The sequence below is a fragment of the Etheostoma cragini genome, chromosome 24 (assembly GCF_013103735.1).
Source record: "Etheostoma cragini isolate CJK2018 chromosome 24, CSU_Ecrag_1.0, whole genome shotgun sequence".
Lineage (NCBI taxonomy): Eukaryota > Metazoa > Chordata > Actinopteri > Perciformes > Percidae > Etheostoma > Etheostoma cragini.
The window spans coordinates 1090351-1113403 of record NC_048430.1 but is presented as its reverse complement, the minus strand read 5'-3'; the positions used below and the strand labels follow the sequence as shown (position 1 = coordinate 1113403).

At 43.3% G+C, this 23053-nt stretch overlaps 1 long non-coding RNA gene across 2 annotated transcripts in view; it reads left to right on the top strand.

Moving 5' to 3' along the window:
- The window catches only part of LOC117939323, an 84461-nt gene that overhangs the window by 60947 nt on the left and 461 nt on the right, over nucleotides 1-23053 (top strand). For both annotated transcript variants that reach the window (XR_004655555.1, XR_004655554.1), the window contains exon 3: nucleotides 8732-8813. This is a non-coding gene — a long non-coding RNA (uncharacterized LOC117939323). The remainder of the gene's footprint in view (nucleotides 1-8731; nucleotides 8814-23053) is intronic.

The window sequence follows — 23053 nt, the reverse complement described above, 5'->3', positions numbered from 1 at the left end:
GAGAGACATTTTTTATATTCTTGATTATATGATAGATAAATCTGACAACTCTGACGAGAAGCAGGTGGGCCGGGAAAGTACATGAAGTCCTACCCACTGTCTGCTTTCTGGCTGCTGCTGAAAGCTGGTCCTAATCACCGCACTGTGACGACGACCAATCACTGTGGCCGACGAAGCCTCAACCAAATAAATAAACAAATACTGTGCCCCCCCCACCCCACCCGTGTTGACAGCCGCTCCATCAACGGAACTTACCAAACTGTTGTCACCAAATGTCTGTTATTGTGGATGAAGGAATACAATTATGGTGTTGCTGACAGCATAATTATGAGGTAGTTAGTATTATTTGCAAATAACAGGTTTTAAAGTTGTCAGATGAACACATTTCACCACGATTTTTCGTGAGTTTTTCCACAAACAACCAGTATTATAAGCGATTGATCAAAATAGAAAGAACAAGCTCAAACATACTGACCACCACTCTGCCACTGAGCTACCGTTTCTCCCACCTTGGCGTTAATGCGTTTGTCGCTACTTGTCAAACACCCACTTGTTTTGAATTTTCCACAAGAGTCTTCGCACCGCTGCCTCGTAGTACTGCCGGCAGTACGCACAAGAGAGCAATCATTGTTTTGTTGTTTAGAGTGCCACACGAGTTGGTAACTTTTTGGAGGGCTTGGCATGAGTCCCTTTTTTTTCCGCCCTCACCCCCCATGTTGATGATAAGTGGCCAACTACCAGCTCGGAACAAGGTCAACACAGGCCAACGGACTCAACTATTTTTCCATTTGTACAGGGGTGCATATTGAGCAAATAAAACATGGAAGTGAACACAACTGTTGCATACATCTACTCAGTCTCACACTTTCAATCCTTGAATTTAGTTCACATGCAGGTAAATTATCCTTTTGTTAAAATTCCACTACAATAAACACTATAATAAGTTCGGCCCGTCGTCTCTTCATGTGTGCCAGCAGGGAGGATGAGGTGGTGGCAGAGGGGTTACTTTAAATGGGAGATTGGCTCCACCAGATGTGGCGTTTAAGACCAAAGGTAGTTAACTAATTGCAATAGTGGTGAAATACTGCATTTTTGCACTTGCACAAAAGACATTCCTTAACAGGACCAAACCATGGAAAACAGCTTCTCCACTGTTCTGTGAAGTGAACAGGAGACACCAGGGAGTCAGATGAGCGTTGCCCTCACCCCGAGCTGTCGGGCGGCACCGCATCATCATTCTGCTCTCGTTCATTTCCACCAGGAGAGCAGAGGTCAACCTTCGGACATATCTTTCCGTTTTGGCTACAGTCACTGTTTTAGCCACTCATGCATCTAAAGCCTTGGATTGATTTAGCTGTACATAGGCAGATTCACAACTGCAAACATGCAAAGACATGCAAGAAGCTCACGTAGGAAAGTGACACAGCAGATAATTGAAATTTATTCCCAATTACACCATACAACAAACAACCCTCCCCCGATATTTCTCTTCCTGTAGTTCTTCCACAGTCAATACCGGCGATCGCGGTGCTGCTTTCCTTTGGGAGGACTTGTGCGTTGGCACTTGGGTGTGATAGCTGAGAGAGTTAATGTAGCTTAAACAGCCAAACTAATTGTCCCTGTCTCTGTCATATTTGTCTAGTTGAAGACTCCTAAATACCACAGTGATACTTCTTCGCAGCCAGGTATGGGGACACAGCGTCTATTCTCCTTCTTGTGTGTGTGTGTGTGTGTGTGTGTGTGTGTGTGTGTGTGTGTGTCAGGGAGATTTGTCCCTCCCTACCACAAATACTAATGGACTGGCTTGTTTTTAAGTTGGGGTTAGTTTGATACTGGCGCTTCTCTTTTTCTGATTCTTGTCTTAAAGGTCCCATGACATGGTGCTCATTGGATGCTTTTATATAGACCTTAGTGGTCCCCTAATACTGTATCTGAAGTCTCTTTATATAGACCTTAGTGGTCCCCTAATACTGTATCTGAAGTCTCTTTTATATAGACCTTAGTGGTCCCCTAATACTGGATCTGAAGTCTCTTTTATATAGACCTTAGTGGTCCCCTAATACTGTATCTGAAGTCTCTTTTATATAGAACTTAGTGGTCCCCTAATACTGTATCTGAAGTCTCTTTTATATAGAACTTAGTGGTCCCCTAATACTGTATCTGAATTCCCTTTCCCAAAATTCAGCCTTGGTGCAGAATTCCAGCACTAGAGACAGTCCCACAATGAGCTTTCCTTAGTATGTGCCATTTCTGAGTCTGTAGCTTTATAGAAGGACAGAGAGGGGGGAAAGGTGGATCTGTGGGTGTGGCCTTGACCAACTGCCACTTTGCTTGTTTGAAAGCCATGATGTCTCTCTCTCATGAATCGTCCAGATTCTCTGGGCGGGAAAACCAGAGAAAGGGGAGGTAACCTTGCCCCTTGTGACCTCATAAGGAGCAATATTCCAGATCGGCCCCTCTGAGCTTTCATTTTCTCAAAGAGCAGGATACCCAGGGCTTGGTTTACACCTATCACAATTTCTAGCCACTGGGGGGCCATAGGCAGGCTGGGGGAACTCATATTAATGTTAAAAAACGTTTAAGTAAAGCTCATGTATGGAGAGCTGAAGTCATGACGTCACTCCCTGTTTAGCCTCTGTAACGCAATGCAATTTCACATTTCACATCTGTCTTTCTGAAAGTTGTGGCCCCTCAAGAGTCTTTGGAGCAAGAAAAGTAGCAGGGAAACTTGGGAAATATAGTCCAAGCCTTTCCTTAATCACCTCTCTTGAATCTCATTTTCGGATAAGCGATCCGGGTCTTGAAACGCATTCAATATGGATGATGATGATGGATAGGATGTTTTTTTTTTTTTTTTCTTATTTACACTGCATTCATTGCTGCTTTTTCACTTTGTGTTTGAACTAATAAAAATACATGATCTCACATCTGCACAGCTGACTACAGGACCTGTTGCAGATCTCGCTCGGCGATACATGGACTCAGTTAGTTTGGGAGCAGTTTGCCGGTGTGTACTTGTGTACAGGTGTGTAGCGATCGTGCCTCCGTGTTGGGGCTTGTTTGCCAAGATCAGAGGCAGGCGCCCCGGTGTGTAAAGTGTTCCCATCATGCATCGCTCCATGCTTGTATGGCCCATGCCCACTCATCATCCACACATTAGCGTTCATCTTTCCTGCTATCTCTCCCATGCGCGTGCAGACCTACACACACTCACACACTCACACTCTCTTTTCTTCTTTCTCATTCTGCCTGTGTTTCTCTCTCTAGCTTGTGATCTCTCTGTTTATGTTTGACCTTTTTGCGGTTCTGCACCAGCTAATGACGGTACAGGGATAGCAGGTGTGCAGCATTAGCCGACTTCTGCCGTGGCGGAACAAATTAGAGGTCCACCGCCACCGAAGGCCAACCTTTCACCGCCAATGCTCCCGTTAGTGGCAGACCCACCCACAGAAGCCCACGCGCTCTCACACAACACTGGCAGAAGTGCAAATATAAAGTAATGTACGGATCATACAAACACACACACATGCATACGCACTGTCAGGTGTGTGCAATTTGAGCAAAATGACACAACCCAGCCACATAATCTTCTCACCTGGAAAAATGTGAAAAAGAGGACAGTGGAGAACGTGGAGCCTAGATATATAATCAGGCTTTGTTTGAACAACTAGCCCGGGTTTACAAATACTATACTCTGTTGATTTTGCATAACTAGACAACAGTGTTGCTTTGACTTGTTTTCTTCCCCCTGCAGGGTTGTACTGTGTGTTGAATTTGAAGAGAGATTGAAAGACTGAAAAATAGATACACAGAGGGAGAGATTAGTGCCACACACACACACACCCACACACACCCACACTCTTCCCTACATAATAACACACCGCCTTGTCTCCCACTTCCCTCCAACTAGCCGCTTCACTCTGACTTTGCAGAGTCAAATCTGAGCAAGCCTCCCTTGGTAAAAAATCAAAGTGGAACATCAGCTTGATTTGGACCCCCTGCTGCTGGTGAGCACTTGTGAGAGGCAGTTTCTAGGTTGCATGAATGCAGATGTATGCACATGATGAGCTTTTTTGTTGGAGTATGGGGGGGGGGGGAAACTGAATGATGTGTTCTGTGTTGACTTGCATTTAAAAAGTGAACATAGAATGCCTTAATTTAGACTAGTTGTTCCTGGCTAACGGTCGGACATAAATACATTAATGCTAGGGTTGGGCGGTAACACGGTATAACGCAGGGTGTTAAAAATAGCAGCCGTATCAGTTTTTAACGTGTCATTAAAAAGATGCAGGGCACTTATATAGGAGACTAGGAAAAAAGAATATATAATTTATTTAATGGCTAAAAATGCTTATGTGTGGTTCTTCTCACGTGAAGGTGTGGCGGAGCGGGGGGGGGGGGGGCATCGAGTGGCCTGGTCTGGAAGAAGAACAGGACTTCTACAGTTTGGGGTTCCTCCCTAACGAGAAGGGAGAAGTGTTTCAGTATTAGTGTTTGGTATTCTGTTTCTGAACGGTGGAGGCACACACCAACAGTTTGGTGACGCCGTCTGAGCCTTACTCATCATTTTTAATTAGTCACGGTAATACCGTAAACCGCGGTACATTAGAAAGGAGGTTTGACAATATCAAAATTTGGATGCCGCTCAACTCTAAGTAATGTTCTTGTGTAATACATGTGATAGAAAAGATTTCCGTTTTGGTGTATTCAGTATTAGAGACAACAAAATATGTGCATCACCTGTGCAAATAAGCGTTACTGGACAAGTTTTGACAATACAAAGAATCAAACCTTCGTATGTTTAAGGATTACTAGCAGTGGCAGAGAAAAGGCCTCCAGTCCAGAAATTGTACAATCAAGTGAGATGTTAACAGCAATTGTAGCCTTCACGAACCAGCTGCCCTGCGAGACGAGTAAAGAGGGGACAACGAAAATTAACCACACACTTGATGGAAGGGAAATTGCCCCCTGCTTGTGGTGTCGCAACCGTTTCACCTCGGCAAATGAGCACCTTTGGGGGAGAAAAAAAAAGAAATCACTTTCCTTATTTCTGTCTCTGTCAACCTTGGTCAAAGTGCTATTCTGTTGTCTGTCATCGGACTGGCTCTATTGCTGTCATTAAGGGCAATCGGCACCGGTGCTTAATGTGTTTGTCTATGTACACAAGTCAGTGGCGGCCCACGGTTGAATGACACCCAATCTACATGTAGCGGGATTGCCTTTGGTTTGGAGGGAAATAGGAACCCGCCCTCTTCCTCTTAATCAGACTTTTTTGATTGATCTGCCCATACACTGCTTCACACACTCACACTTTTGCTGATTGACACGCGACTAAACACTTCTCCGACCTCGCCCTCCTCCCATAATAGCTATAAAGATGTGTTCAGTCGTCACGCCAAGTGCCGAGGACAACTGAAAAGCTTGACAGGCCCAACTCCTGACCTTAATGGGCGAGCACATGTTGCATGCTGACACGTCTGCCTTTTCTTTTTTTTCTTTTTTGTATGGCAGCTCTAAACCCTGGGAACTTACGGGCTTGGAGATGAAAGGCAAACAGCAAAGACAGACTTTACTGCTTTTCTTCTACTTCTTGCTTCTTCATTCTACAGTTCAAGTGGGACGTCAGAACAGACGGGGTATTGCCTCCGGAGGGTATTCGCAATAAAGTGCAAGAATCGCACGCCCAAGGCTTCCTCAGTAGATTCTAAGCATACGTAACACACTGCCCACACTGTGAGAGCAATAGTGTGTTTTCTGAGGGAATTCAGCCCTCTAGGACTCCAAGGTTTTCCAGGCAGACAAGTGGGCTTTCCACAGATTTGTGTTTGCGAGTTTATGTGTGTGCTCCTGCATTTGGGATATTTTTCATCCATGCAGGCCTCAGGAAGCCATGGTCTGCTCAGGGATCAGCAGTGCACCTTTGGAGACACCTCTATGGGCACAGTGTTTAGTCACTGGAACGAGTCTCTCACACACAGTTACCACTTCACGTCTGTACACATTCAAACCCTCCCGTAAATACGTTAATGGACATATGCACACACACACACACAGATTTACCTCCTGACCACCATACAAACACACACGTACACACATGCAGCCTAAACCACAAACCATGTATCACATTACAGTGCCTGAAATCTCGTGCGAATCCCTCCAGAGGACAGAAAACTATCAGACCCAGACAAAGGTAAGCATGTGGGCCTCTGTGGTGGAAGGTCTCAATGTTACCAGCCGGAAGCAGGGAAGCCCCCTCTAATATAGCTAAACAAACACCTAATTGTTGCTAAAATAAACATTTGACAGGTCTCTTCCCCAGCAGTGAGAGGATAAACAATGCGCTAAATGCCAAAGATGCAAAATGATTGTGTGGTTCTTAAAGCTTAGCCACTATAAACATTATAATTAATGGATTTTGGACCACATCCATGCCTCTAGAGTGTGTTGCTTTTCAGTTCAACATATCTAATAAATCAATTCCATCCCTCACTTTGGCAAGAATCATGCAAAGTGGAATGATAGAGAAGAACAAATGAAAGAAATACAGGCGCAGTTTGAGGATAAAAGCACTCACATTGTAGTTTTTCAGACTGAAGTTGAAGAGTACATTTTTGTGACACGTATAAATTAAAAGTACATACTGCAGTTCAGTTTTAAAATTAAACCGCAGTTGATGACTTTTCGCTGACTCCCACTACCTCAACAGGCAAAACACAATTCCACACACAGCCCCAATGTTGATATCGCAAAATTGATATTAATGAAAACATATGGAATGTAGCTGCGGCGACACATTCCTCCACTGCCAAATGTACACGAGGCATCCTCTGCAAAATGAACCAAAGCCGAGCAATCGCTTTGAAAATTAAACGCCATGATTTGTTTGCGGCGCCAGTGCATTACACCTGATTGTGTATTTGCTCATGTGTGTTGAAGACGCGGCTAATGAGGCATTACTGGCGAAGGGGAACCCAATCGATGGCCTGCTGTCGCCGGACAATGCTGATCAATTGTACTGTATTGACTGCATTTCCCCCTCATTAACTTCTATGAGGTGTGTGTGTATATGTGTGTGTGAAGCGGCGGAGGCGACGTGTGTTTTGGGTAAACACACTCAGGTGGCGATGCAGGCCTGTGCCATTTCTCTGCTGTGCTATGTAGGCTGGTAGCAGGCATGGGGGCACTGATTACTCTTATTAACACGGAGGGTGTCAGGCAGCGGTCCAAATGGCACCGCAGCGCCTGTTAGCTCACACACACACTGGCGCACACACAGTTTCGGAGCTCGTTGGAGTCAAGAGACTGAGCCAAGAGTCCCAGCTGAAGCCTGCCGTTAGACCCGATGTGTTGCCATGAGCTCAGGAGGAGATCTTTGTAGTGAGCTGTTTGAGTTTTAACTACTAATATGTCGCTCTCTGAAGCAGTTGCCTTCAATGCTATTCCAAAAACACCTGCTTTTTGCCAAATCCTATTAGGTATACTTTTGAAGGAGAAGCCAATGAGTTTTCGTTTATATGTCTTAGGTTCCTCCTCCTGTTTTCAAAATCAGACCCCGGAGTTTCTCAAAATGCTTTCAACTCTGAATCCACACTCTACCACTTAGCCTGGCAGATCCAGAGCCAGGGATTGGGCATTCATACTGGGCATTGTGTTGATTTCGTAATTATTTTTTCTATATCTGTAGGGTTGAAGAGTGTATTGCTTCGTCCTCCCTGATCTTTAGTCTAACATTTACAGTATTAGTTAAACCGCTAACACCTCACAACTGAAAGGCGTCCATTTCGGTAGATACGCGTACCTCTCAGATTTATTCAGGAGTCACTTTGAATCCACCACTTTTTTTATTTTTTTTTAAACCTCAAGCTCAATTTAGTTAAAAAAAAAAAGATGTATAAATAAATAAAGTTCATAACACAGATAATAATGGAGCAACAGATAAATAAATCCACTAAATCTCTGTCCCCACAGGGCGGGCCCAGACACCGGCACTCTGCTGCTGCGCCCGCTACACGCTCCTCTCTCTGAGTCTGATGTCACGTCATGTCACGTCATGTCACATTGTCAACATGGATACATAGTGGGTCATACATCTGATGTTTCTATTAAACCTAAGGCTTTCTACTTTATAAAATGTGACAGACATCACATTTTTGTATTAATTTGTATTCATTTACGTTATTAGGACACAGGACAGCGTCTTTGAAGACATGAACTGTGCAAAAAAAAAACTAAAAAATGAATCCGTCACTGTACCGAGCACTTCTGAAAGTGTACTTCTGAATGGATCTCTGTCCCTAGCAGTGATAGTGTTACACACTCTCATTTCGGTAGCCAGACATCGCCAGGTGGCCCTGAATGATGTTTTAACTTATGACCCAAGCTCCTTCCTCTAGAACCAGTTGCAGTCCTTATTCTTTGAAATAAAAATGGATCCTACTTGCTTTTTCCCTGGCTCTTTCTTTGTGTCACAGCTGATGACAGTTAGCTCATTAGCATTGTTAAACACAGATAGTGCTCGAGTTCACATATCCTGTGTGTGTTGTATTGTTCCTGTTTTGGGAACACAAGGCGTGACAGCTCATGTTTGTGACTGATCTTCTGATTTAGTAGTTTTAGCTGTTTGACTTTGTGTGGAAATCAAACAGAAACCATGTTAAACCAGCATAATTACAACATGTGGACATATTTTCAGCTAGAACGGAGCTCAACACCAGAAAATGTGTCATTGCAGGTTTTGGTGTTCTGCTACAATCACGCCATGTGTGCAGAATGGGAAGAATGGGAAACCCTGCCGTTCCACAAATCACTCCAAGGTAATGGACCCCATCGCTAGACAAGTCACACCAGATAGAAATTAAGCTTAAATTAGCTGTTAGCTCAATTAGCTTTGTGTGAGTGAGTTGCATGATTGTAGCTAACAAATGAAACCACATCCAAAAGCAGTGTTACGTGTGTGAGTGTGAGGATTGAACATATTCTGGTCACAAGTCTATTACATTTGTGTGTTGGCTTACAGGATGCTTCCACAGTTATTCGCTCCTTCACTGTCTTATTACTTTGATGTCGATGTGAACTGTATTACAAGTCAAGAACTGGCAATTGCATGAATACAGGGCTTCTTCAGAACTGCAATTTTAAGGCAGACTCCCACTGCAGAAGAAGCTTACAGCCCAGTTTGAACCCCAAATTAGGAAGAAACAACAGACCAGAATGCAGCTTTAGATTGAGTTCAAATGCCATGTTCCCAACAATAAAAAAAACTCTTATAATACACACTTAAATAATAAGTAATGGAGAAACTCAACAGTCTGGTTTGAGCTCTTGAATCACTTTGTCGGCAGATTTTAATCTAACTTTCATATTAGTGTCTGCAGTTTGACTTCAGGGTGAAGTGAGTTTAATATACCGTTCCTGAACTCGTTCACGACCACTGGACTGCCTAAAAGAATTAGTTAGTGAAAAGATTTCCCACCACCCTCACTCAGGATAACTCATTCTATCCATACCAACAAATAACCTGCAGCTGAGTCCTATAAATTCATGGAAAATTGATTGATTGTTTTTAAATAGGTAAATTACACTTGATTATAAAATAAGTTGTGCGCATAGGGGAACGGCAAACAATGATGGGTGTACTCGGCTCCGAGGGGGAAACGGTGATGTTTGTCTGCACTGGGAAGCTCCCAGCATGATGTGTTCAAGAGAGTGTGTTGGAGGTAGTTTCTCACAATCAAGAATGCATTGTTAAGCAAAAGTTGGAGAGAAAGGAAAGTAAAAAAAGTATGAAACTGATGTTCGTCACGGCCTCCTCCATGTTGGATCCACAGCGCGTGTATCAGGAGAGCCCAGCCTCCCGACTGTAAGATGATTGGCTTCCACAGAACTTATTAAACATAATTGCAAACTAATTAGTACAGCGATGGCTTGGCACCTCCGTCTAGTGCCAGACACTCTATGTGGGTTTACAACATAAATTTAAATTTTACACTAATTGCCAATCCCTGATTAATTCATGACTGGGGTGTGCTTTATAATAGTTATTAATAGGGCTGTATAGATTAGATTAAGAATTAATTTCCAAATAAAAACCTGCCATTACATGCATGGAGAAAGCCATGTGTTGCAGAGCGACCTGCACACGCTGATGTATGTGTTGTGTCACAATGCATTGCCAAAGCACTTTGATTTCACAATCAGGGTTTGCTTTTGTGGAGATGCAATTTGTATGGAATCACTTGATCTAATGAGGACTTGCTTCAAACTACTCGTCTAATGACCGTTCGTGGCGAATTCGCTATTGAAACAACTGACTGCACCCACAAAACGTTGCTAATAAACCTTTATACAACGTGCAACGGATCCCCTAAATATAAAAACAGACTGCGTAAGATATATTGCTGTCTGATGCCGTCCTCCACACTCGTTAATGTCCCAACCTAAAGCCTTCTGGATGGTGACCTGCGAGGTTCTACATCTTGCTCTTGAGGTATTAATCCTGGCCCACACTTGTTGTGCTTCTCTCCAACAACTAATGGTCACAGCGTGGACCTCCCAATGCTTCCCTAATTTCCACTAATTGAATGGTCGTTAGCAGCCACGGGCCTTGGCACTAGAGCATGCGTGGGTGTGTGTGTGCGACTGTACGGCTACGCATTAATGCGTTTTCATCTAACTACACGTTTTCCTCCATATGCATGTGTATCAGGGTGTATTTGCTCTGCATCAAATGGCCTGGCACGGTTTCGGAGGGCGTGCAGGACACCGGTGGCACAGGGAGATCATTAATTCGCCCTGCCTCTCTGCACGGCTTATTTTGATGTTTTTGTAATGAGCCCCTGCCAGGGAGGGTAAACAGCGAGACTCGTCGCGGCCGCTTTGATGTCAAATGATGTGAGAGGCGATGAGGGTGGAAAAGACGTGGAGGAGCAGGTCTTAGGAAGGAGTGGATGCTGAGAGGCCCGCAAGGAGCGGCGAAGATGAGGAGAAATCACTCCTGGGTCGAGTGGCTGCTGGTGATTTCCTGTCACACACAGAGTGAGGTGTGAAGAAAATAAGTTGAGCGTGTGTGTGTATGCTTGTCATGGCTTAGGAGCATAAGTGTGTGTCTGTGAGCTCTGGCTTCCTGCCCGTTCAAACTAAAGGAGCCCTAAGGTATATCAAATCTCTTGAATTTGGAATGAACAGGGGGTTAAGTGTTAAGTGGCTTTTTAATAGTGAAGTTTGATGTCTTCATGATTAATTGGTTAGTGGAGCAATGAATCCACCTTCACATGTCACTGTTTGGTCAATTTCAATACTAGGTAAATAATGCACTATTGGGCTTTACTCTTAAGCTAACACGGACGAGAAGTGCTGCCGATGAAACCGTAAAAGCTGCTGTGCTTGCATTTCCCCATCTCCATGACAACTGGGCAAACTCCACCCAGTGATGAAGACTGTGATACGGTAGAAAGCTGCAGAATAGGGTTGTCACCGTCCGTTTATGGGCATCAGAAAAACATTTTCCCCAGTGAAAACCTCATCATTCACGTCAGCTCATGTGGGAATTAGAGGTGGGAAACTGGGGCTAGATTTTGCTAACAGAGATTGTTGGTGACACGTTGTTGACAACCGACAGAAAGAAACACAGCCGACAGTCGTTCAGATGTGTTATAAAACATTGAAAATTAATGCATGCATGTAATACATTTTGCCAACGTCCACAATGTGTTGTCGATTTAGCCTGATGCTCTAGGCTACACCCAACAGTTGGTGGCAGTAATGCAACAAGTTGTTACGCCAAACGCCAGTGTAACCAAAAAGAAGAACAGTGTCGGAAAAACAACGTAATCACGGGGGCGGTCCCTGATGTTCCCGGGTGGCATGAATGCAGCATCAGTAAACTTGGAGATGAAGTTATGACAAAGATGTGATTGAGAGTTGTTGAAATGATTATCCTGTAAAAAAAAAAGACAAATTGATGGGAAAATAAGCATAATTTGTGTGTATTTTCCAGTGGACAGTATGGGTATAAATTGAGATGAGCACTGTTCAGTTTTATTTATGCATACGTTAACGCAACAATATAACTTTTTATCTATAATCATTTGAAATTGTGTTCAGTAACGTAGTCCCCGACATAGTAACTTGCACCCTGCCCTATCAAATTTACCCTAACCCTGACTTTGTCTGTCTGAAGGTGTCAAACCATAACTATCTGCTTCATCAAATACATTTATTTGTAATTCCACACCCCTGCACTCGCAGAGTCGATTTAAAGGATCAGGTATAATTTGCAACATGCATTTTCAAACTCTTCAAGTAAACAGCTTTGTGGGAAGTAAAAATGATTACTTTGAGTGGGAGAGGGACAATTTTCCAATGTTAAATTAGTTCATCCCTTTCTGCCCCAGACTTGCATTGGTGTCTCAATGTAGTTTAATTTTAGGGCGGGAAATATCATCTGATAAAATTGGGCTCTTGAGTCTGGGGTGACTCAACCTGGAAGTTTGTGTGACTCGGGTCTCCTTTCAATCACTTGACTCTACCCAAACACTCCTTTTCTGAGCCGTTTTGCTTTTGATTCCTCCCTTTTTCAATATTTCCAGTGTTTCTAATCAGTCCACTTGTATCTTTTCATCGCTATTTCCCTCTTCGTTTCCTCCTTGTTCTTTACTGTGCTACCGTCGACCACAGTTAGACCCCTCCTTTGCTGTTTACCGGCGCGGCGTGCTGAGACCCCAGCCGAGGGTGAAATCTTGACAGTTTCCTGTTATGCTGCAAACAAAAGGACCTTTTTTGAATGATGCGCTGTTATTATGTAAATGGGCTCTGACTGATACTGTCTCAGCACGGCAGAGTCCCAACGTCCAGGCGTAGGCTGCTGTAGTGATAGCCATCATTTTCATGATTACGGGACCTCAGAGAGGACAAGTGACCAGGGGTTCCATTGGATGAGCAGGTCTGTTCCCTACACAGTGACCGACCCCCATATGGAAACATAGCTATGTGCTGTTGTCTTGATTCCATGGATTGACTTTGAGCATTACATCCCAGACACACTTGAGGCGCTCAAGGTCAAGAAGTCGTTAATTTTTTTTTATGTGAACTGCATGAAAAAATAGGCCTTATAGTTTCTTTACTTGTGAGTTTATCCCAAATCTTTCAGGTGCCGTTGCTTGTATAAAAGCTCTTGGTCGTTGTGTTGTATACAATCTGCTGTGCCTCAGGAGGAGAGCTGTGTCAGGTCTGAAAAAATAACCCTCATGATGTCATAATGATGCCATCAGGGTTTGACTGAGTTTGGCGATTACCATGACGTTTACACAGCAGATGTTGAAATTTGCCAGGCAGGGAAAGTGTATTAAAAATACACTATTGATAAGCATTATGGGAACTGTAGGAACCAGTATTTTTGGAGCTGAACTCTTACTAAAGACCAGAATATCTTGCCCTTTTAGATGTGCCTAAGACTTATTATTTTTTCAGTATTTTAGCAATCTTTATGCATAAGCACTGCAAGATGGAAAATTTTCCTTTCTTGGTCTAACTCAGCGATTCACAACCTTTTTTACACTTCTTAACCCGTTAAAACAAAGCTACAGCATGTCTACGGGTTATGAGTATTGTTGGCTCTCAGATCTTTTCATTTGAATTATTTTTATGTACAGTACCTTAAGGTAAAAAACTTAACAGGTTTAATCAAAAGAAATCCTCTCGGGGCGACCTCTAGCTCACCCAGTGAGAGAGTGCGCCCCATGTAGGCTGAGTCCTTTGTGGCAACCCGGGTTCGACTCGGACCTGCAGACCTTTGCTGAGTGTCCTCCCCCATCTCTCTCCCGCCTTTGCCGTCTTTCCACTGTTACGCTAAAAATAAAGGGAAACAAATCCCCCCAAAAATAATCTTAGAATAAAAATCATCAACATTTTCAGTTCAACTGGCATCCAGTAAAAAGGGCAACTTCTCTAAGTAGCACAATGCCGATCTGATGAGTCTAGAATGAGATGCTTCAGTAAGACATGATAATACTGTTGTTGATTCCTGTGGGCTAAGAACACTTTATAATTGATTTTCTGTAAATAAATCCTTGAAGGCAAAGGCCTAGCGCACACGGATGTGCTTTCATCAAAGGACAAACTAGCCTTCTGTGTGTCTTATCAATGTGTGAGTGAATTGTGTTTGTGTGTGTCTTACAAGCTTGTGTGTGTGTGTGTGTGTGTAGGCCTGTGTGGTTGCGATGACTCACTCTCCCTGACCTCCGCGCTGCCCACACACACAAGCACAGAGAGAAGCTCGGCGCTAGCTTTGTGCATTCTCATCAGTCGACCTTTGACCCCTGCCATCAGCCTCTCTGACGTGGAGCTGAGCCGTATTAACCTGGACCTCTTCTGTTTCCAAGCACAATCATCCTTCTGCATAACAACCGTGATCGTCGTATCCATTGCGCCACCGCTCCCCGCCATCGTGCAGGTTAGATTTGTAATAATACATGCATGCTCACACAGCACATAGGTGCCTCGCCGCTGTACGGCACATCTTTGCAGGGAGATCAGAAGAAGAAGAGAGGGGAGGTTGATAAATATAAGGATAGGGGAGGGGGGCAGTGAATGGAAAAGGGAGGCAGAGCGCTTGAGAAAGAGGTTTTGTTGTAGACGAGGTGTGTTCATATTCTTCACTTCATTGGGTCTCATTATTCTCCAGCATGGCTGTGAGCATGTCCATGTATGATTCATCCAGAAGCACCTCAGCATGGCTCCGGGAAAATTACCCTGCGTGACACACACACACACACACACACACACACACACAGAGTGTACATAATGTTAATCATATTTGCTCTTACAAGGAAATAGACTGACCAGATGAGTCCAGGTGATGATTCCATATTGAATTTGTCCATTATGTTCACTTCGGCGTACCTAGCCATGACTAAATCTGTATTCTATACAGATTTAGTCATGGGATACACAAGATATGTTCATGTTTATAATGGCTTAATTTTCATGTCACTGTACATACTGCCCAACCGATGTCTGATAATAAGATAAGTAGGTTTGAAACATTCTTGTAACCAGAAAAAGATCCGGTCAAAGCTTCCACTCCACTCTGTCGGCTGCTGAATGGCATTGCACGCATAAATGGTGTTATCAGAAAAGTAGAAGGTCATCGTCACTTAACCTTTTTAGGCCGTTGAGTTTAAAGGGTTACCAAAGGGCACGCTTATATCCTTGATGTTAGACTTCCTGGATTACTCTGGTGCTGCGGGAAATTCCGCCGGATGACTGTATTTTGCAGCGGCTCTGTGCCGAGTTTAGCACCGCCCATGACAATTCTGATTGGTTTGAAGAAATGCCATTATACCAGAGTATGTTTCACGCCCATCCCTGAAGGCTATGTGGACTAGGCTTTGGAGGAGGGTCTGGCAAAAGGAGACTGCCAAAGGGCCTAAACGGACCACAGCACAAATGTTATCAAATCTTAAAGTTCTAGTGGTCAGTGTGGAGAACACATGGTGGGCAAATTATGCACTAATGCACTGTTGCTTCTGCTTATAACATGAGTGAGCTAAATGGGGTGGAAGTAATGTGACTACCAGTGATATCTTAGTTCCTTAATTAATGTATGACCTACTGAAATTGCATATAGAGGCCTGATAAAACTTAGGGAAGTGTTTTTCAGTTGTAGTTTTAATCCCATCGGTATATGGTGAAAATGTGGCACCAGCGGGAAATTGTTGCCCTCTAATCCATCACACGGCCCTAAGATAAGGGCATTTATATCTATTCATATTCTCTACATCACAATGCTTTGATAGTACCATAGGCACTACCTAATTTGATACAATATACTGAGCATATCACAGGCATGATATATGAACTAGTATTGCCATTTTAAGGCAATCATAGTTATTTGAAGGCTTCAAGACAGCCATTCAGACCTTATACATGGGACACAAGTCTCCATTATGGCATCAAAATTACGAAAAAGTGTTGATTGATGTGATTTGCCACTGTGCTGTTATATAGGGTAATAATGTGCCGATTAAAGATTAAATAATAGTCCATGTATCCATGGAAATGGCTTTGCACGTGGAGCATTTTGCACAACCAAAACATCTTGTTAGAGTATTTTACCAGCCATCGGATTGCTTGTTTATGCTCCCAAATGTGATACAAATGTCAGAAGACACAATGTACTTTGTTTTTGGTTATATAACTTGAGTTTTGGTGATGAAAAAACACAAAATGAAAGCTGAATAAACAATCAAAACAAGCAAATCTACGTAGTATAATAGGCTTGCCTCCTCTCCGATCAACACCGTCCCACACAATCACAACACAGTCACCTGCCTATCCTCCTCTGCTCAACAGCTACACATCCAACACACCCATCAGCTTGAATACTAAAACGCACACACACGCACACGCACACGCACACACACACACACACACACACACACACGCTTACATTCTCTCTCTCTCTCCCAGCCAGACCAGTATTTATGAAGCTGCCCGCCTGCCTATCTTTTCCCCAGCCTGGGCGAATGATTTTCTTTGAGTGCTGTAACTATCATGTCGCACCATGTTGTCATTATAGTGATTGCCGACGGCCCTGATAACCTCCCCGCGGTGATTTGTACCATTGAGGAGTAGTTTCATTTTTCTCTCTATACTCTCGTTTCTCTGCTCTCATCTTGATTGCAGCAGCTCCCATCAGCACCCTTGCCCTGTTTGTAGTCGCGGTGAAAGAGATCTCTCCTTTCCACGTGCAACATTTCATCTGCCAGCCAAGGGGAGACGCAGCTCCATCATCCTTCTCCAGCTCCTTTCACCCCGCCTCCCGTTGTCTCGCGTCACTCTTCTTCTATCTCCCCTTTTTTCTCTCCCTCACATAGCTCTGTCCCCCTCCTTCCCCAACCCCTCTCACTAAACTCTTTACCCTGTACCTCACATTCCCTCTGTCTTTCTCTGTATCCCTTTTCCTTTCACAGAAAGCTTCAGCCATCTCCTGGTATGATACGGCTTGCCATCAGCACTGTTTACCGCCCGCCTTTGAAAGAGGAATCAGCTCTCCCCTCCCTTTTCTCTCCCTCTTTCTCTTTGTTTTCTCACTCCTTTATTTCTGTCTCCCCCCCTCACGTAAGTTGTCATTTGTTGCCCATTGTCTCTGTGGTATTTAGTGGCGGGGAGATTAGGCAGCTGTGAATGGACTGCAGCTGTCTGTGCTGGATTAGGGGAGTTTAATCAAAGTATTTTCTAATGCGCCTCGTAATGATGATCCATAGGGACGGAGGCTCTTTAACAGATAATGATGGCTAGGCTGGTTGCGGGAGATGACTCGCTTGGAAGCAGCGCAGTCGCTGTCTTATTGTTGCTCTATATAGGCCCGGCTTTGCTATAATAACGTGCTACGTAATAGTTGCTTTTCAGGAAACAACAGGAGTTGGCCGCAGAGAGCTGTAAAGGTTTTGTTTTGACTCATATCTTGTCATGTCTCTAAATGTCACAATTTGGTACTCACAAAAACGGCGTGATAACAGTGGAAACAGGTGTTGATTGGCCCTTTCCGTTAACATCTCCAGTGCTAATGATATGCCTCCGTCTCCTGATACAAGCAAACTATTGTCTGTGTGCTTGGCTTTCTTCTGGACTTGGCTTTCCTCAGAGTGTGTTGGTGACGGAGAAGTCTGTTGGACAAGCCTCTCAGTCCTTCTGTAGGGCAAATGGATCTGCAGGTAGCCTGACAAATGCATTCATTTGAATTGCAAACAATGTTGTAGTTTCTTTTTAATGCCTACATTTCCAGTATTGTAAAGTGAAAAGTGACATTTGCATACCACTTGGTACAAAAACTGATCCAAACATTGAGAAAAGCCATAAATCAAATGTTATCGACTCACTATTTCAGCCTCACCTCAGAGGGCAGATTGATTGGAAAGATTTTTTTTTTTTTTTTTTAAGTAAATATTTGAATAAAGTTTTCTGGCTCCTAACAGTGGAAAAAAATTATTTGGATCAGATATTCAAAATATGGCAACCGTGTCAAACACATGTTGAACTAAATCCCAGTCCCGTTAAACTTAGCCGCGGAATTAATGCCAGGGGGGAAAGAGGAAAGGGAGCCAATAAAGATGAAGGAACACTTTGTGTATTACAAGATCCATATTGTTTTTGGCTGAGTACATAACTGAACATTTTATACGCTCTTGATCTGCCAGATGTACAGTGGAAATCTATTTGAAGTGTCCACAACCTTAAGTAGATCACCCTTGTTACACTTTGTGACACCCATTACAAGACTGATCTTTAATGTCGGTGTGGTGTCAGTAACAGCTCCCATCATTTCTATAACGTATGCAAAGGACAGGTAAAATCTGCTGGTGATTGTTGGGAAATCAGAGAGAGTTGGTTAACTGAACCTGCAGTAATGTAGAATGTGTCTACAGGCATACAAATCAAGATTTGTTTTTCTAAGAATAAATGTAAATATGTTGCGCGTTTTAAAGTCAGTTTTTCCAATCATTAAGATTTCAGCAACTCTCTCCTTGTCTGGAAAGATAGGTTTATTTATTTTTACATTGAATATTTTCCCTATAAATTGTTCCAAATGTTATAGTTAATTCCAGAAATGTCAACTAGATAATTACAAACCTTGTAAATGTGTTTTACCTTATTCTAAACAGAAAGTTCTTTTTAGATCTAAATCACTTTTTCAATGACAACTTTGGCCATGTCGACACATTACACATTACACAAACCAAACCAACACTCACAAATGAAAACCTTTTAAGGCACTAAACAAATGTATGTTTATAGCTTATCTATGGAGTTGCACAACACTAAATTGTAACCAAGATCCAAAGTGTATCCTCTCTGTATGTGTATCCTCAACATGTTGTCTTGAAGACAACGTCTCCGTCTGTGGATGAATGGCTCCAAAATGCCACGTTACTCATCCTACTCCAGCCTCACACACAGCTCCAGTCCACAGCTATTAATAGACCCGTGTACCTCTTTAAGGACTCTCAGAGTTGTTCAACCTGTGCTAGTAGACACTCAGGAGGCTCTTTAAAAGTCCTGATTGCGTTCTTTAAAAATTAGGTTTTATTTTTTTTTGTAGCTTATATGAGGCTTTTAGGATGCATCATTCAATTCAACTTAATTTTATTTATGGTATCAAATCATAATGAGTTATCTCAAGAAATTTGTAGATGGAGTAGGTTTAGACCACATTCTATAATTAACAAAGACCCAACAATTCTTATAATTATCCCAAGAGCAAGCATTTAGTGCAACAGTGAAAAGGAAAAACTCCCTTTAGGAAGAAACCTCAGACAGACCCCGGCCCTTGGTGGGTGGAGTCTGACGGTGCTGGTTGGGGCTGTGATGAACAGTGGAAATAATAGTCAGAATAAAGATAATGGAACAGTGATTAAAATAGTTGGAGTAGTTTATGGCATAGCAGAGCACTGCTAGGTGTTACAGGGTGTAACAAGTCATCTGTCCTTATCAGCAATGCAGCTTGAAACTCCACTGGAAGAAAGCTAATTAAACAACATGGTGGACTGAAGAGACAAAAGTAGAGCGTTGAAACAGGGATTATGTGGAACTAATACTGTAGGGGTAGACACAGTAACATAAAATGCAGGCAGGATTTGAGGTTATATTCCAATAGGTTGTTCAGTGGGAAACGTATACATTAGTTATTTGGCATTGCTGTCTGGACTTTGGTGTATGGCTGAAACAGAGGCAGGAGTTCATTTAAAACAAGTCAAATTGGCATCAATTCGTCAACTTCCTGGAGTGGGTAAAAGTGGATGAAATAGCACCCCAGCAGAGCTAGCATATGGAGCTGATCATCTCCCAGCCAGCTGACTTCATTTTGCACCTTCATTACTAATCATTATAGCTAAAGAGAGATCTCAGCAGCAATGGGAAGGAAATGACTAGGATGCAGCACCTTGTTATGTCTATTAGCCTCCCAAAGGTGTTGTCTATGTCCTCTCTCTGTAGTTAACTGACCCTTCAGCACTCTTTGCCTTTATTTGACCTACTGTATATGAAGACTAGCAGACAGCAGTACTCTTAAATACTAATTAACCAATCTAAAATCTAAATGGTTGAGACTGAGACTCCATTCTCTTGTTTCCACTCTTTATTTCCTTCTACGTTTCCACCCTCCTTAAGAAACAGATAAGGGGTGGGTAGTAGTGAGATTCTCACAAACATTTAGGACAGCTCCTCGTTCGACTATCTGCCTTATCTACCTCCAGTGTTTTGACAGTGCAGCACAGTGTGTCTCAAAGAAACTGTGTCTGTGTAAAGGAAGTGGCGGGGAGCTGGCGTGTCTAGTGCTAAACTCACTGCAGAGCACGTCATGTTGTGATATGACCTGGTGCTGACTCGCAGATGATGGAAGACGAAAAAAAAAAAAACTGAGACGAGAGAGGGGAGAGAGTGTGTTTTTAAACTACAATGTTGCCTCCTAAATAATGAGAAGGTGGGGGGGGGGGGGGGGGATCAGAGAAGAAGGGACGCCGCTTATCCCTGGTTTCCTCCTTCCTCCTCTCTCCTCCCTCAGAGGCCCCCATGCTGCTCAACACATATGCTGAGGGAAACAGCTAGGCATGCTGCTACTGTGGCTTGTTTCTCAATCAGAGGCTTAACTCAACACCTAACACACAAACACACACACACACACACACGCACACACACACACAAACACAGCATCTTGGCACAAAGATGACATTTCATGTGCTCATACACACTTGCACACTTGCACACACACACACACACACACACAAAAACTCACATCGGATAATATCCGCTGAGATGTGAGATTCCAAACGCAATAGCTCCACCTGTTCTTTGCCATAACAGGTGCCTGTGATAATTATTTCACCTCTCTCTGATGAACTCGGCTCACACTAGACAGCATGCAACTGTTGCAAACCAGAACATTTCATTAAACAATTGCTTTGTAATTACTGCATTTGATTTATTTTTGATCCCTTTATCTGCAAAAATAAAGCTTTCCTGCCAAAATGAACGTGGGCTATTTGCAATGTTGTTTTCTGTTCCTAGGAGCCAACAGATGGTCAAGTGTCAAAGGTCACTGTTTGGCTTTGAGGTAACAGCCGCTGTTAGGAGGGGTCAATCTGTGTGCTCAATAAGCCGGGGACCTGGCAAGTGCGCCAAATTGATTCAGTCCTCTACGGCACGCTGCTGGGATCCACACTCCTGTGGCTTCCCCCTTGTCTTGGTTATCTGTAACAGCTATCAGCGCTAATCGGAAGTCAGTCTCATGTCCCTAAGGACAATAGGAGTCACGAAATCAAACGCAGCATGCAGAAGACACGGAAAAAAGAAGGTCAAGGTTTAGCCATCGAAGATGAAATGCATGCATTTTGCACACTGTTGGTAATGCAAATGGAGAAAAAAATCTTGGGGTGCCATAATTTGCAGGGAATGGCAGATGACAGCAATGCAAAACGTTTAAACAATCTTTTCTCAATCAATCTTTAATCAAATATACGGTGCTTAACATGCAAAAGCCTTTCAAGCAACCTCTCTAATGCGTTGTGGTGACAGCATCCTCTTTTCTGCTACCTGTTACCAAAACTTTACCTTCCGACCAGGTAAACCTCACTGTAATCATACCTCACCTGTCTAGAAGCTAGCTCTTGATTGCAAAAGTCATGACAAGGAATTTTTTTCTAATGGTCCAGGAACCATCAGGGTGGAGTCTGCAGTACTTATCATCCCTTTAGTTCCTTTCTAGCATACGTTCAAGCATTCAAGTCATTTCTAATCCATAAATCCAGATGCATTTTTAGCCAAACGGTCCTGACTCAAGCTCCTTTTGGCTTCCTGACTATCTGGCAATAGTTCCCTTTCTGTTCTAGAGGCTGTACAAGCATCTACATTGTGATTCTGTGGCCCAGTCCCAAAGTCCGGACTCACAGACTCACCGAATTTGGTGCGCGTTCTTGAGAAATTCGTAAGGGCTTACATATGTCCCAATGTTGAATTTTAAAGGGCGTGAGGGTGTGAGTACACACTTACCGAGCCCTTTCTGTAAGTCTGGATCGGTGCAGACTTCACCAAAGGGAATTACCCACAGTTCAAAGCATTGTGACGTTTAATGCGGAGACCATAGGTAAAATCTGGAAATTACAAAGGTAAACACAGCCCGACACATGACCACGGATCAGACCTGTTGTCCAGCTGGTAAAACAAGAGGTTAATAATTTGGAATCAGCCAGCTGTCTGAAATGCCCAAACCGGCAAGTGTCAGCAAGAGCTTTGTTATTAAACGTCCCCAAGGTAACATGTGATCTCGTGAAGTGCTGTCCCAATCCCATTTATACTTATATGAGCTCTTGTGGCCTCACACACTCTCTCACTTAGCACCTGAGATCAATTGAGTCTGAGTCTTTAGTCCTCAGGGCTCACTATGGGATTTGGGCCATTACCTTAAAGGTATATATTTCTTCCTTGCGTTTCCTGTAGGAAGAACAGAAATAACCAGGCCACAGCTGTTTTCTCCTCGCTGACCCGACGTCCTAACTGCAACTCTCTGAATAGAACAAGACAAAGAAAGCCTTTTTTAGTTGGTGGAAGTTCGCAAAAATAATCTATTGCAGGACTCCTGTATCAAAAATAATGGCCCACCCGGTTCTCACTGACTCTCTCTTTCTGTGTGTGGGCTAATTTCAGCACTTACTATTGACTTTTGGCTTTGATAGCTCTCTCTGCGTTGATAGATGATATCACCGTCGCTGGATGGAAGTACACCCGTTTTTTCTTTTTTCTTTTTTTCAGCTGTAGCGTTGCTGATATACATTATCGGACTAAGTGTGTGTGGAGTATGATTCTGGTGCTGCCTCATTACTGCAGGATTACATGTGCATCCATTGGCAAAGGGGGGGTGCTAAATCACTCTGCCCCTCTTCTCCTCTAATTCACAGAATGATGTAATTATCCCTTTTTTCTCCCTCTGACACCTCACACACATACTCTTAAGCACAAAAAAACATTCACGTCCACAGTCACAGGTATTTTCTCTGGCCTA